Source organism: Myotis davidii, unplaced genomic scaffold (genome assembly GCF_000327345.1).
Source record: "Myotis davidii unplaced genomic scaffold, ASM32734v1 scaffold370, whole genome shotgun sequence".
Classification (NCBI taxonomy): domain Eukaryota; kingdom Metazoa; phylum Chordata; class Mammalia; order Chiroptera; family Vespertilionidae; genus Myotis; species Myotis davidii.
Window position 1 is genome coordinate 13,333,315 of NW_006288615.1, and position 9,711 is coordinate 13,343,025.

Here is a 9,711-nt window from a genome sequence, read left to right on the forward strand (position 1 = left end):
GGGAAGGGACATGGGAGGTTGGTTGGCCAGGCTCCCATGGGGGGGCAGTGTGTCATAGTGATCAGTTGTTCTGGTCATTCCAGTCACTTAGCTTTTACACACTAGTAGCCCTGCACATGAATCTGTGTGCCTGTAGCTCGCCAGTAGTTCATTGCCGCCCTCCAGTAGCTCTCCACCTGCTGCCCCACCCTCGTGTACCTCCCCCCATCCCCCCTCATAGCTTGCTGCCCTGCCCCCTCCTGTAGCTCTCCACTGCACACTTGATCTCCAGTAGCTCTCCGCCCACTGCCCTGCCCTCCTGTAGCTCCCTCTGCCCCCTGCCCCCTCATATAGCTTGCTGCTGCCCCCTCCTGTAGCTCTCCACCACCCATCTGTAGCTCGCTGCCCCAACCTCCTGCTGATCCATGGTCCGGTCATTACCATTTACAGCGTAACGACCATTTGTATATTACATCTTTATTATACAGGATAGATTATGAGTTTAGTACTATTATCCCCATTTTATAGATGATGAAGCTAAGGCACAGAGAATTTAAATAAATTAAGGAATTAAGTAAGTAATTTATTTACTCAAAGTCCCAGAGCTAATAAGTTACAAAGCCAGGGTTTGAATCAGATTATGAATAACGCTTCAGTCAGCCTGTGCTCTAAGCCACTATATGATGCTGCCTCTAGTCTGAGTCTTCCCTTTCCACCATCTCAAGTGATATTAAATGAAAATTCTTTATGAATGACATTTATAAAATTACAGTAGCTATATTCAGTAATTTTTTCACTATAATGTTCTTGTACCTTCTTTACTTTCCCCCCTACCCCCTGCCAAAATTGATGATGGGACAGCCAAATAAAACTGCTATGCATGTTGGGGCAAAAGTAGGTCTATAGTTGTGAGAACATGAAACACAGTTTATTCTTGTATTACTGTTTATTAATTATTGTATTATTTTCTATACTATGCATTGCAGGATACACTAAATTGGTATTATAATAGGACTCTCATTCTTAAAAAATTTACAACCCAGTTCAGTCAAAGCTGCAAAGGCATTTTATTTATAGGGTGAACATATTGACAGGAAACATGCACATTTTACCAGAAATGTGATAAGAGGAAAGCCAAGTGCCTATACCAATTGTTGAAACAGACTACTGAATAGATCTTTTTCACGACTGAAGATTTTTTGAGAACTTTAAGAAATGGTCTTTTTGTAAAATATAAAGTGAGATCAAATTACCACCTTTCCTTAGAACCAAGGTAGATTGTACTGTAGAAGATACAGAATCAGAACAAGTCCAATGAAATCCCTATACAGTACATGGAAAGAAAATTGTGTGGGCATAAATATCTAAGAAGGAAGGGCACGTCAGGATTTCTATTAACTAAACTCAGGGCAGTGCACAGAGGTAGCAAAATATTAGCAGATGCAACCATCTACCAGAGTGAGTTCCACAACTGCTAAGCAATTCAATAGCCTTTTTATACTTGAAGATAAAATTTAATGAAAAATTATGCCACTGGAAATACAATGTGCAAAAGCCCAGACAAATTCTTTTCATGTAAACACTAACTTGTGCTGTCAAAGAATGACACCTTTAAAATCAAAGAATGACACTTTTCAAAAATTTTAGTTTATAGAAGTCTATAGAGCTAGTTCTGAAGTATTTCCCATTTGCTGCTTAAAATGAGGACTAAATTCATCTATATCTAGAAGAAAAAAAAATACCGTATTTGCCGGCGTATAAGACGATTTTTTGGCCCTGAAAAATATGCCTCCAAGTGGGGGGTCGTCTTATACGCCAGGTACACTTCAGATAGACTGCCCATAGTGCTTGCCCCGTGCCATAGTGGCCTCCCGATGCCCGCCCACTTCATTCCACATACCGTTCAGGCATCAGCAGCGCTGCTGGGTGTATGCTCGGCTGTTATGCGATTTTGCTGTTATGCGATTTTACCACGGAGATGCTGATGCAAGGGTGGACCAGACTGCTATAGTGACAGGGCGGGCAAACAGGGAGCAGGGACCAATCAAATCAGGCTTTGTATACAGCCAACAGCCAACCACAATACTGCCCCATTGTACAGTACAGCATAGAAAATGTCGACCAGTCAAACCCCTATCATCCCTATCATGGCACCAAGATGTCGTTGATGAACTTTTAATATCAGATGATGAAGAGGAGTTTGAAGGCTTTTAAGGTGAAACTGTCACGCCAGCAAACTTGCTATGGACTTGCCCGGCACTTGCTCTCTCCCTCTATTTGTTATCTTACTTCTATCATTGACAGTCCCTCTAGGTTGTGGGCTGCTTGCCTGTGTTCCTGAGAAGCATCTACGGTACCAGTCTATAGAGTGTGTTTTCTTTAGTGAATTACCGGTATGTTTACCGGTAATAAACTTGCACTGTTTTATGTATATGTTTGATTACATACAGCCTTGTGACAGTTTTCCTGCATGTCATAAGCATTTGAATATAAATTAAAATGTTAAAATCAAATCTGATATTGTTTTACCTTTTATTTGGTGTGTGGAAGGTGTGCGGAAGAGGGGGTAGTCTTATACGGCGAGTATATAACAAACTCTGTATTTTGAGTGGAAATGTTAGGGGGTCGTCTTATACGCCCAGTCGTCTTATACGCCGGCAAATACGGTAACAGGATTATAAATCTAGTAATTTATAGACAGACGAATTACAAATCTGTTCAAAAGATAAGACTGTGTTCGGGGGAAAAAAACTTCTAATTTTGCCCTAAGATCTAAAATACCTTATAATAATTGCTTCTAATTTAATGGCTAAGTTGTAAATGTCAAAGTTACCCTCCTAAAAATATATACAATCAATCACATTTCCTCATAAAAATTTCTTAACTCTCTACAATGATTTTTGGATCAGAAATAAGGGAATCTCCATAAATTTTCATTGAGAGTCACTATTAATTTCTGGCATCTAACGATTTCCCTTCCTTTCTTTCAGACTCTGTTATACTTCTTCCTTGTGTATTTTATCCATGTTTCCTATGTGCTTATAAATGGCAAAGGGTCTATATTTGTTTAGTCCATTACAAAGCCAGAATAGCAAGTCTTAACAAAAAATTTCAAAAATTTTTCCTTATAATCTAGTATTAATAACAAAAGGGTGAATTAATACTGTTCAGGCAAATAAGTATTTTTTTCCACTCATCCTTTCTAGTCACAACTCCATTTTCTCTTTTAGGAATATCACAAACTTCTTATTCTTCTACCCTTTGACTCTTACTGGAACAAGAGAAATTTTTGTCACAGGGTAACTTATTATAAGATGACTAACTCTATTGTAGATGACTAAATTCCATTTCTGTGTATGGAGAATTACCCTTTGGATGAGTCTTAGTGGGAACCAAAGACTGGTCTCCCTTTGCAGGCTCTGCCGGACATATGCAACCTGCCCCACCATCCCGTTCTCTTCCCACCTCTACTGGACTCTAACTCGGGAGTCAACCACGCAAAAAAAGGAGGCCTTTATTGAATCCATCCTGATTAGAGTGGCACCAGCAGCAATCTTCCAATGTCTAATGTCAGCAGATAAATTCTCTGCTTTCAAAGGCACTGTGCTGAAGTACAAGTTGACTATTTGTTCCCTCCTGTAAAACAAACATGCTATACCTTCAAGGTCAAAAGAGACAGAAAGAAAGAAAAAAAGAAAGGCAATGTCTGAGAATTGGCTTTCTAAGTTCAGAAGATTCACTCCCTCTACCCCACCCTCCAAGAAGATTGTGTAAAGACAATCTCTACATAGATAAGTTTCTACTACTGTATTAGACATTATTCCATTTAAAACATAAAACACTTATCATCTAGAACACTGGTAAATTTAATTTTAATCAGAAATTTCTTCTACCTGAATTATATACAATTTCTCAACTAAGTCTCTAACCAACATGTTGTCCAGCCATACTTAAGGATTGGAAATGAGAATGTAGATAATATTTATTTTTCCTATTAACTGAGTGATTGGAATGTCGTCCCATACACCAAAATGTTACAAGATTGATTCCCAGTCAGAGCACCTACAGGAGGCAACCGACCGATATTTCTCTCTCACATCGATGTCTGTCTGTCTGTCTCTCTCTCCCCATTCCTCTCTCTAAAAATCAATAAAAAACATATCCTCAGATGAGGATTTAGAAAAAAGAAAGAAAAACAAAGGTCAAATGTACATCTTTACACCTTCAATAAAATTAGTTCCTAATTACTACTCCTGAGGTTTTGTTTCAGGTACAAAGTATATTTAAGTTAGAAATATAGGACAATTATGTTTTAAAGAAAAATAATTTCTCCAAAGTAATAAAAGTTTTCTTGCTGATATTTCAACATACTGACATATTTTATACATTTAAAAAATATTAATACAAGCATATTATGCCCAATAGATATTAAGTCAAAGTACAATACTGATATTCATAATATAGCTGATCCAATTTTTACCTACCCTTAATTTTTTTTATTTTTAGAGCCAGCATTCAAATATTATATATTTATACTCACTCTCCTTTCAAAAAATTTCTATCAAAATTCAATAGACAAACCCAAAATACCAGCTTTCGCAGGATCAGTGTTGCTTACAATCAACTAAGAACTTATTTTACAATTGTCTGTATCTGGAATAGTAACAATACAAATATTCTTTTTTCCCCCTTTTATTGAATTTATTAGAGTTAATAAAATTATACAGGTTTTGGGTGCACAATTCTACAACATATCATCTGTACACTGTATTGTGTGTTCACCATCCCAAGTACAATACAAATATTCTTTAATATTCTTACCAACACATTAACAAAAACATTTCAGCAATATGAAAGCTATCAAACAACTGCCTGATCCTTCTTCATCACTTCTTCCCTAATACATCTCAGAAAACTAATTTACATTCACCAAAAATTGTTCACCTTCCATAATAACCCATACCCAAATATAAATGCTCAGAATTAAAAATGGAGTTACTTCGACCCGGGCCGGTGTGCTCAATGGTTAGAGTGTCATTGGGTCATGAGTACACCAGGGTCATGAGTTCGATTCCCAGTCAAGGGCATGTCCCTGGGTTGCAGGTTCCCTCCCCATCCTAGGCTGGGGCATGAACGGGAGACAACCAGTCAATGTGCCTCTCTCATATCTCTCTCCCTGTCTGTCTCTCTCTCTTCCTCCCTCCCTCTCTTCCTCCCTCCCTCGTTCTGTTCTACTCTCTCTGAATGCAATGGAAAAAATATCCTCAGGTGAGGATTAACAACAACAAAAAATGGAGTTACTTTCGACAAAGCAATGGTATGGGGATTAGGTAATATGGGCAGACCTTATTTACTTTCTAAGTCAAACACACTACCTATAAAAATGGCATTTTGAGACAACTGGGAAAATGTGAATGTGGACTAGGTAATCAATCATATATTATAAAATTTATTATTTTAGGATGTATTACAATGATATTATATGAATGGCTGTATTGGGTCCTCATTTTTTAAGGGACACATATGTAAACATTTAGAACTGACATAAAAATGTCAGAATTTGAAATACTACTGAAAAGAAGCAAAATACTGGCAAATTTTAAATGAAGGGAGGAATCATTATATTATTCTATTTTTATGTGTGTCTATTACTGAACATGATATGTTTGTTATTAATGTTTAAAATTTTTCATAGAAACAAAAAGTGGGGGGAAAAATAACAAAAGAAAGAATAAACAGTTACCTTTTCCCAGTCAACTCAGCTTGGCCTTTCTTATTGAAGATGAACTTGGAATCATTATATCCCCATCCATTCCATTTCAAAACTTCTTGCCTAATAAGAAAAAAATATGTAAATGAGACCTATACTAAACATCTTAAAACAAAAGTGATCATTGACTATTAACTTTCCAGTCATTTAAAAGAAGACTTTATCCCACTAATATTATATTTGTTTAAATAAAATGGGATGTATATCACAATGTCTATGTATTAATATTTCCAAATATAGAATCACTCTAATGAGCAGCACCTGCTTCACAAAGGGCTACAACCACCACATTTAATGCATTCAAAGAAAAGAAGAAGAAAAAAGAACAAAGGAGAAAAATATACTTAGAGAAAAATATGCTTTATTTTGTACATTATTGAGTTTATATTATACGATGGCTAAAAAATTTTGCAATAAAAATAAATTACTTGAACAGGAAACACATTTTTGCCATATTTTAAAAATGACAATTATTAATCTTCTATGATGAAAAAGACCAATTTACAAAGTAGGTTCAATAGCAATGACATTATCAGTAGCACTTTTAATAAAGTACATTAAAAATCTGAGTGCTGCATCTACAACCATTCTAAATCCTTTAACAAGGTATAGCCTCTGCCTTGACCTACATATTAACATTAACCTAACAGTTAATAACTATACCAGTTTCCAGTAGTCCAAAACAATATGGTATTTTTAGTTTCCAAAATGTAGTATTTCATAGTTTTAAAAATCATTTTCATCAAAATCAAGGGTTCACTCATCCAATTTTGCACATTACAAAAGAAAAGGTCAGAGCCTGTGCAGAACACAATAAGCAAACACATTTCAGTGTTATGTCAGACTTTATTATATGTTTTAGCATGGTACCCTAGTATATCTGGGCTGTTGAAATAAAGTAATGGTAATTTTCAGTTGGAAATCCAAGATGGCAGTGGGGTATGTGGAAGTTACCTCCACTTCCTCCCAAGACAAAACTGTAATTATAACTAAAATATAGAATAATCAACCTGAACAACTAACTGAAGATTAGCTGAATAAGAAGATTTATTAGTATAACCAAGGATTTACAGAAGCCATATTGAGACGGACACTCACTAGCCCAACTTGCCTGACTCCTAGGTCCCCCACCCTATTGAGCTCAGTTCTGTAGGAAGTCCAGGCAGAAGCTGGGACAGATGGAGTTGTGTGGCTCTAGGATGGGGTACAGTTTGCCCTAGAAGGCCCGACCGGTACTAAGCCCTCCCTTAATACAGCCAAATCTTGGTCTCTTTGGGCCTGATAAACTCTCCAGGCCTCACCTTGATGACTCTTTCAAAGTCTGCCCCCAAACAAAGGTCTGCGGGCACCCAGTAGGTGACAGTTAGACTTGGTATACCTTGGAACTTTTGCTGAGTGGCCTCAGACGCAGCAGTGGCCCAGAGTTTGAACCTGTATCGATCTGGTGAACACCACTCACCCCTACCTGGTGACTCACTGAGAAACTACCTCATGCCACTCAAGAACCCCCAAAGTCTCTTTCAGTGGGACTGAGTCTAACAGAGAACCAGCAAATAGAGACAGGTGGAGACCCTGGGCCTTTTGCTGACCTGCGCCCAGGCTTGGTGTTGGTGTAAGCTGGCCTTGATGTACAACTTGGTTTTTCCCGGACACACCCAGCAGAGGCAGCCACAAACTGTGGATCACTTTGTACCTCCAAACAGGTTGCCCAGAAGCAGCCATAGGCAATGTGCAACATTAACTAACATCAAAGTCCTGCCCCAGAGGCCCAGAACTCCACACCCAGTTCCAGCTTCAGACATGAGAGCAGAATCCAACTGGCTTCGCAAGTGGCATACCAAAGGGAAGATCGCAGCAGGAACCAGACCCTGCTGAGGCAAATTCTGTTTCATGTGGTCAGCACCCACCTGCACAGTAGCTTGTATAATGTGGTCAGGTCAATTCTCAGTCAGCCAGCCAGAGGATTAACCCCATGCACGAATGGACCAATAGCAATCAAAACGCAATTACAACAGGAGGGCTCACATAACCCACACAAGGAACATTCCTGGAGCAGCCAGCTCAGATAATCAAAAAGACTATGTCACAACATCCCACAGGACACCTACTAAATTCTATAAGGTTACCCTATCAAGACTGCAAAGCATAGGAGATCTATCTTATACACAGAAACAAACACAAAGAGGCAGCGAAAACGGAGAGACAAAGAAATATGCCCTAAATGAAAGAAAAGGAGAAATCTCCAGAAAAAGAGCTAAATGAAATGGAGGCAAGCAATTTACCAGTTATAGAGTTTTACAATATGGTTATAAAGATGCTCAAAAAACTAAGTGGTAACTTCAAAAGCATGAAAAAGGACATAAAAACCATAAATGAGAACTAGTCAGAAAAGAACACAATATCTGAAATGAAGACTACCCTATAAAGAATAGGTTAGATGAAGCAGAGGATCACATCAGTGATTTGGAAGATAAGATAACAGAAAGCAGCCAATCAGAACAACAACAACAACAAAAACAACAGAGGATAGTTTAAGGCAGTGGTCACCAACCTTTTGGGCCTCTTGGACCACCAGTGGTCTGCGAAACACTGGTTGGTGACCGCTGGGTTAAGGAAACTTTGGGACGACATGAAACATAACAACATCAACATAATATGGGCTACCAGAAGGAGAAGGGACAGAGTAAGGAATCAAGAACCTATTTTAAGAAATAATGATGGGGAGAACCAAGATGGCAGCGTAGGCAAACACCTGTACTTGCTGCCTCCCACAACCACATCAAAATTACAACTAAATACAGAAATACCATCATCCAGAACCACTGGAAAGCTGGCTGAATGTAAGTCCTACAACTGAGACTGGTAGGAGCTGTGGAATGGGCTGGGCTGGCACCCATGTGTGCCATTTTTTAATCAGGAGGGAGATCGCCTCTGCAGAGGCTGCCTGGAGGAGCAAGGGGTCCAAGCACCACACCAAATGCCCAACCCAGGGTCCCAGAGCTGGGAAAAGAAGTCCCTACAGGCAGTAAGAACTACGAGCTATAGGCAGAGCTGAGGATGGGAGAAGAGCCAAGTGTCTGAGCAGCACTCCAAGCTTCCTCTCTTCTCCTCTTTGCACCTCGTTCTCACAGCCTGCCCGCCCTGCCCCGCTGCCGCATGCTCGCCCCCCAGAGCAATTTCCACCATGTCCACCTCAGCGAGTTCCCACTTGAACAAAGGCATCAAGTAGATGTATATGTCCCTGCCTCAGGGTGATAAAGTCCAAGCTATGTACATCTGGATTGACGGTACTGGAGAAGGACTGCGATGCAAGACCCGGACCCTAGACAGTGAGCCCAAGAGTATAGAAGAGTTGCCCGAGTGGAATTTTGATGGCTCTAGTACTATGCAGTCTGAAGGCTCCAACAGTGACATATATCTTGTTCCTGCTACCATGTTTCGGGACCCTTTCCGCAAGGACCCCAACAAGCTGGTGTTCTGTGAAGTCTTAAAATACAACCGCAAACCTGCAAGGTCCCAGGTCGATTCTGGTCAAGGGCATGTACCTTGATTGCGGGCACATCCCCAGTAGGTGTGCAGGAGGCAGCTGATCGATGTTTTTAACTCTCTATTCCTCTCCCTTCCTCTCTGTAAAAAATCAATAAAATATATTTTTTAAAAAAATAATAATAATAGACAGGGATAACAGTATAGTGATTTCCAGAGGGAAAAGAGAGTGCAGGCAGATGGAAGAGGGCAATGGAGGGGAGAGATAAATGATAACAAGAGACTTGACTTTGAGTGGTGAACACACAATGCAATATACAGATGATGTATTATATAATTACTAGGGGCCCGGTGCACGAAATTCGTGCACTGGGTGTGGGGGTGGGGGGGGTCCCCTCAGCCCAGCCTGCCCCCTCTCACATACTGGGAGCCCTCAGGCGTTGACCCCCATCACCCTCCAATCGCAGGATCGGCCC

At 39.7% G+C, this 9,711-nt stretch overlaps 1 protein-coding gene across 1 annotated transcript in view; it reads right to left on the minus strand.

Moving 5' to 3' along the window:
• AGPS (alkylglycerone phosphate synthase) overlaps positions 1-9,711 on the minus strand; it is a 137,023-nt gene that overhangs the window by 100,531 nt on the left and 26,781 nt on the right. The window contains exon 2 of the mRNA XM_015561967.1: positions 5,723-5,812. The gene's annotated coding sequence lies outside the window, so the exon portion shown is untranslated. The remainder of the gene's footprint in view (positions 1-5,722; positions 5,813-9,711) is intronic.